Source organism: Oncorhynchus clarkii, chromosome 1 (genome assembly GCF_045791955.1).
Source record: "Oncorhynchus clarkii lewisi isolate Uvic-CL-2024 chromosome 1, UVic_Ocla_1.0, whole genome shotgun sequence".
Classification (NCBI taxonomy): Eukaryota; Metazoa; Chordata; class Actinopteri; order Salmoniformes; family Salmonidae; genus Oncorhynchus; species Oncorhynchus clarkii.
Window position 1 is genome coordinate 24,005,092 of NC_092147.1, and position 6,625 is coordinate 24,011,716.

The window sequence follows — 6,625 nt, forward strand, 5'->3', positions numbered from 1 at the left end:
TAACGTTAGAGTACGGATGTCCCAATGATCCCAGATTGAACTAACACCAACATATGTTGGAAAATGTCGAAAATAAGACAATACCAATTAAGGAGCTTTTGTATGGGGGGCAATGAGAGAGTGTCGAAATTGGTCAATATAACAGTTCATTGCTATTTTGATTAGGTGACGTTTATTTGATCGAATATAAGATTCATAATGCTAAGGTTGATGCGATGTAGGCTACTGATATAAGTGATAAGACATTCTGACAACCTTGTAAATAACGATTTTATACCGGAGTTGTACCATATGTTCACACGCGTCTCTGCCCTATCGTTGGCTAGAATGTTCCCACCTGATCTCGCTTCCTCCCGCCTACCTTTCGCATTTAAGGACATGCGTTTCCATTGTTAGAGCGGTCAGTTGACCATCTTGTCAATATAATAGATCATTTTTGCTCTGCATCTAAACGGGAAAAGGGCCAGTAATATTTGAGCAGACTTCGTCACGATACTGATGACCAACCAATATCATTGTGGTTATAGCGCACGGACCTGTGTTGTTTCAGCAGAGCTCATGACTCACTTGCGTTCATGTTTTTTTTTTTTTCCCGTGTTGCCCTTTCCAAGTCAACACTGTAATACTGTGAATGTAAATAATCTATAACCATTTCCATTGGCTATAGGACTTCAAATCTCTTCCTATATCATAATGGGTGTTTTTTCCAATTACGAAGAAAGACAGAAAGATGACAAGCGCATGTTTTAAATTAATTCAGAGTCAGAGACTCAGAGACTCAGAGTTAAGAGTCTTAACCTACCTACAAAAAAAACGTCAAAAGAATTACAGGTGCAGTGTTTAGAGGTGTAGGCTAAACTAATAAAGCTGACTTGCAGCAGCTGCCAGGCGGTGGAACTTCTGAGGGAGGAGGACAGTCATGAAGTGCAGCTTGTCCTTTTTTAGGCTCTGAGCAACCATCTACTTTAAACCCCATGTACTTTCTTCTCATACAGGGACCACTTTACCAGCCCCTCTCCTGGGGAGCTGCGGGTCACATCCAGTCACAGTTAGTACCCAGGGATCAGTGTGCTTAACAGGCCTATTCATGAAGAAAAGTAGCTCAGGACTGTACTTCTAATAGTGTGCTGGACTGTTGTCAAAATCATGCAGCTAGAAGTTATGGATCCAAGAAATAGCTATACTGTCGTCAGTTTATGTCAGTGTGCATTGCATGCAAGCAATATTGCCCCAATATTTTACCTTTATTTAGCTAGGCAAGTCAGTTAAGAACAAATTCTTATTTTCAATGACAGCCTAGGAACAGTGGGTTAACTGCCTTGTTTAGGGGCAGAACAACAGATTTTTACATTGTCAGCTCGGGGATTCAATCTTGCAACCTTTTGGTTGCTAGTCCAATGCTTTAACCACTAGGTTACAATATGCCATCATTTTCCTTGCACAGCTTCTCCTCCTCTTCAATGACTGTTCCTGTAAGTGGCATTTGAGGGAATATAGGGAGTGATCAGATGTTGCCGTGTTTTGAAATTAATATGATCTCTACAAGCTCTTTATTGTGACTGACTTATTTCCATAAATAGGGACAAAACAGTTATATCAACAAATAATGATCTAGTGGCCACCTGACCAGTTTATTGCATCTTTCTTCTTTTATCCCTATTATTCTTATCTTGTGAAAAGATAATGTTCATATCCTCAGAGACAAAATCAATATCTCCTTATAACTTTCAGGTCATTGATAACAGTTATTAACTTGCATAATACATTGGAATTATTCTGGTGATCACAAATGGCATCAACCATGCCAATGTAACAGTAGGTTATGTAGGTCAGGTCCTGACTAACCAAATCTGGGGCCCTAGTGTAACCGATGTGAAATGGCTAGCTAGTTAGCGGTGGTGCGCGGCCCACTCTTGGTGGCAGAGACACAATTTTTCACTTTTAAACCAATGTCCTGTAATTATACACATTTAGCGTTGGGGCATTGAGAAAATGTTGCAGTTTAAAGCACATTTCCTGTATTTATTTGACACATTTTGCCATGGTTTATGCCGTGTAATCTGTCCCTAATGTAGTTGATGTCTGCTTTAGACCTACCTGTTATCTTTATACAGTTGAAGTTGGACGTTTACATACACCTTAGCCAAATACATTTAAACTCAGTTTTTCACAGTTCCTGACATTTAATCCTAATAAAAATTCCCTGTCTTATTCCCTGTTAGGATCACCACTTTATTTTAAGAATGTGAAATGTCAGAATAATAGTAGAGGGAATGAATTCTTTCAGCTTTTATTTCTTTCATCACATTCCCAGTGGGTCAGAAGTTTACATACACTCAATTAGTATTTGGTAGCATTGCCTTTAAATTGCTTAATTTGGGTCAAACGTTTCGGGTAGTCTTCCACAAGCTTCCCACAATAAGTTGTGTGAATTTTGGCCCATTCCTACTGACAGAGCTGGTGTAACTTAGTCAGGTTTGTAGGTCTCCTTGCTTGCACACGCTTCTTCAGTTCTGCCCACACATTTTCTATAGGACTGAGGTCAGGGCTTTGTGATGGCCACTTCAATACCTTGCCTTTGTTGTCCTTAAGCCATTGTGCCATAACTTTTGAAGTATGCTTGGGGTCATTGTCCATTTGGAAGACCCATTTGCAACCAAGCTTTAACTTCCTGACTGATGTCTTGAGATGTTGCTTCAATTTATCCACATCATTTTCTTTCTTCATGATGCCATCTTTTTTGTGAAGTGCACCAGTTCCTGCTGCAGTAAAGCACCCCCACAACATGATGCTGCCACCCCCGAGCTTCACGGTTGGGAAGGGGTTCTTCGGATTGCAAGCCTCCCCCTTTTTCCTCCAGACATAACGATGGTCATTATGGCCAAACAGTTCTATTTTTGTTTCATCAGACCAGAGGACATTTTTCCAAAAAGTACCATCTTTGTCCCCATGTGCAGTTGCAAACCGTAGTCTGGCTTTTTTTAATCGCGGTTTTGGAACAGTGGCTTCTTCCTTGCTGAGCGGCCTTTCAGGTTATGTCGATATAGGACTCGTTTTACTGTGGATATAGATACTTTTGTACCTGTTTCCTCCAGCATCTTCACAAGGTCCTTTGCTGTTGTTCTGGGATTGATTTGCACCAAAGTACATTCATCTCTAGGAGACAGAACACGTCTCCTTCCTGAGCGGTATGATACCTGCATGGTTCCATGGGGTTTATACTTGCGCACTATTGTTTGTATAGACGAACGTGGTACCTTCAGGCATTTGGAAATTGCTCTAAAGGATGATACAGACTTGTGGAGGTCAACTTTTTTTCTGAGGTTAATAATATAAATAATTAAATTAAGTTACTATGATGATAATAATCTTATCATGATACAATAACAGAACTGGTACATAAACACTGCCTCAGGAACAGGTGAGGGAACAGAAGGAAGAGTAGCACAAGATAGGTGAAAAGAACTCACCCCAGCAGGATAGGAAATGTTTCATTATTGACCTCTCTGACTGCCTATGAAAGCCCTAAGACCCTTTAGGTGGATTAAAGGACTGTTCCAAAATATAGGAGAACTTACTGTATCAAATCCAACACATGACACACCTTCACCTTCCTAAATTAGAAAAGACAGAAAAGTAATTATTATCAAAACCCTTTTTATTTCAGTAACCACTTAAACTTGAATACATATGTAGAGATACAGTGGGGAGAACAAGTATTTGATACACTGCCGATTTTGCAGGATTTCCTTCTTACAAAGCATGTAGAGGTCTGTAATATTTTATCATAGGTACACTTCAACTGTGAGAGACGGAATCTAAAACAAAAATCCAGAAAATCACATTGTATGATTTTTAAGTAATTAATTTGCATTTTATTGCATGACATAAGTATTTTATACATCAGAAAAGCAGAACTTAATATTTGGTACAGAAACCTTTGTTTGCAATTACAGAGATCATACGTTTCCTGTAGTTCTTGACCAGGTTTGCACACACTGCAGCAGGGATTTTGTCCCACTCCTCCATACAGACCTTCTCCAGATCCTTCAGGTTTCGGGTCTGTCGCTGGGCAATACGGACTTTCAGCTCCCTACAAAGATTTTCTATTGGGTTCAGGTCTGGAGACTGGCTAGGCCACTCCAGGACCTTGAGATGCTGCTTAGTTGCCATGGCTGTGTGTTTCGGGTCATTGTCATGCTGGAAGACCCAGCCACGACCCATCTTCAACGCTCTTACTGAGGGAAGGAGGTTGTTGGCCAAGATCTCGCGATACATGGCCCCATCCATCCTCCCCTCAATACGGTGCAGTCGTCCTGTCCCCTTTGCAGAAAAGCATCCACAAAGAATTATGTTTCCACCTCCATGCTTCATGGTTGGGATGGTGTTCTTGGGGTTGTACTCATCCTTCTTCTTCCTCCAAACACAGCGAGTGGAGTTTAGACTGAAAAGCTCTATTTTTGGCTCATCAGACCTGTCGTGTCTTTGGCTATGCCGGATTAAGTGATATGACATGCTATTCTATAAAATAATTTCTCCGTAATTAATATTATTATCTTCCGAATAAACTCTTAAAGACCTAGTAATATTTTACATCAATATTAATCGTCACCTTAATTCAGTCTCATCTGAAAGTTGTAAATTCTTGGTTATCTTCACGAACCCTGGCTAACAAGTTGAATCAGCAATACAAAATTGTGTTTAATTATTTATTTACTAAATACCTAACTAATCACACAGAATTACACATACACATAATTAATCATAACTTGATTACAAATTACGTCATAAAGGAAAACGTCCCTAGCGGGCGGAACAGATATGACAGCTTGTTACACAAAAGAAAAGGGGCTGGGTTTGAGTGAAAGAGCGGGAAGACTGAGTAACAAAGAAAGAAGCTGTGCTATCGTAAATACAGTATCTTATGCATTCTAAATTACGGCCCATTTGGAAAAGGAAAATGCAATAAATATTTACTCTGAGCTGTGCTTCAGTAAGTTGGTGGTAGATGGAAGGCCGTGTTGCCAAACGTTGTAGTAACGTCGTTGTGTGATAGACGGGATACTCTGTCTGTTCCTTCCTCTGTCGGTTCCTTCCTCATTTGCAGCTGCTGTTGCTCACTCAATGTCTAGGAGGTATCACTTCTATAGTGAATAAGAGTTCAAAGTTCATACCATTCGCAACCAAAGCTCACGCTGATGTTGGCTTCGTTCTGTAGTTATTATCTAAACCATTCTGATATCGGACCGTCGTCCTCACATCCTCGGAACAGGAGGTTACATTGTCGTCAAGGCTTTATATAGGAAGGTGAGAAGGGTGTGTCTGAAAAGTTGTATAACCCATGTCTCTTCACAGGGGTGGGCCACTGATTGAGCAGAGCCCTAACCTTATGAAAACCCAATTCTCACATTTTAGAAGCTAAAATCACATTTAATTTCATCCCATCACGAATAATTTCATATTCAAACATTTAAATTGAACAACAATTCCATGTGAATCCGATAACTCTGATGTGTAGACTTTCCACTGTAGAGTTTATGTCATCTTATCATTGATGAGAATGTCTCAGATGACAACCGAACTGACATACTGTATATACATTAAGTACCACCGTATATGTTCAATGGGTCGGATTACCAGAATATAGTTCATTTCCCCCCACCTTCTGATGTTCCCAGAATCTCTATGTTAACTAAGGGGTTTGCAAATGTAACATCAGTAGGGTAGAGAGAGGAAAAAGGGGGGAAGAGGTATTTACGACTTTCATAAACCTACCCCCAGGCCAACGTCATGACAGACCACATGACCTTCTCCTATTCCTCCTCTGGATCATCCAGATGGTCATTTGCAAACTTCAGACGGGCCTGGACATGCGCTGGCTTGAGCAGGGGGACCTTGCGTGTGGTGAGATCTTGCATGGAGCCCCAGACCGAGGGTGATTGACCGTCATCTTGAACCTCTTCCATTTTCTAATAATTGCGCCAACAGTTGTTGCCTTCTCACCAAGCTGCTTGCCTATTGTCCTGTAGCCCATCCCAGCCTTGTGCAGGTCTATAATTTTATCCCTGATGTCCTTACACAGCTCTCTGGTCTTGGCCATTGTGGAGAGGTTGGAGTCTGTTTGATTGAGTGTGTGGACAGGTGTATTTTATACAGGTAACAAGTTCAAACAGGTGCAGTTAATACAGGTAATTAGTGGAGAACAGGTGGGTTCTTAAAGAAAAACTAACAGGTCTGTGAGAGCCGGAATTCTTACTGGTTGGTAGGTGATCAAATACTTATGTCATGCAATAAAATGCTAATTAATTACTTAAAAATCATACAATGTGATTTTCTGGATTTTTGTTTTAGATTCCGTCTCTCACAGTTGAAGTGTACCTATGATAAAAATGACAGACCTCTACATGCTTTGTAAGTAGGAAAACCTGCAAAATCGGCAGTGTATCAAATACTTGTTCTCCCCACTGTATATTGAGCAGAAATGTTTTTAATCAAGAAAAACTGACCTTGCCATTGGGAGGATCAATCCAAACTCATGGTTAGTTATTCCAAGGAGCACAGGAACCTTCTGGACCAGATTCACATCTAAAATGCAACCGGCTCAATGGTTGAAAACAGGCCTAAC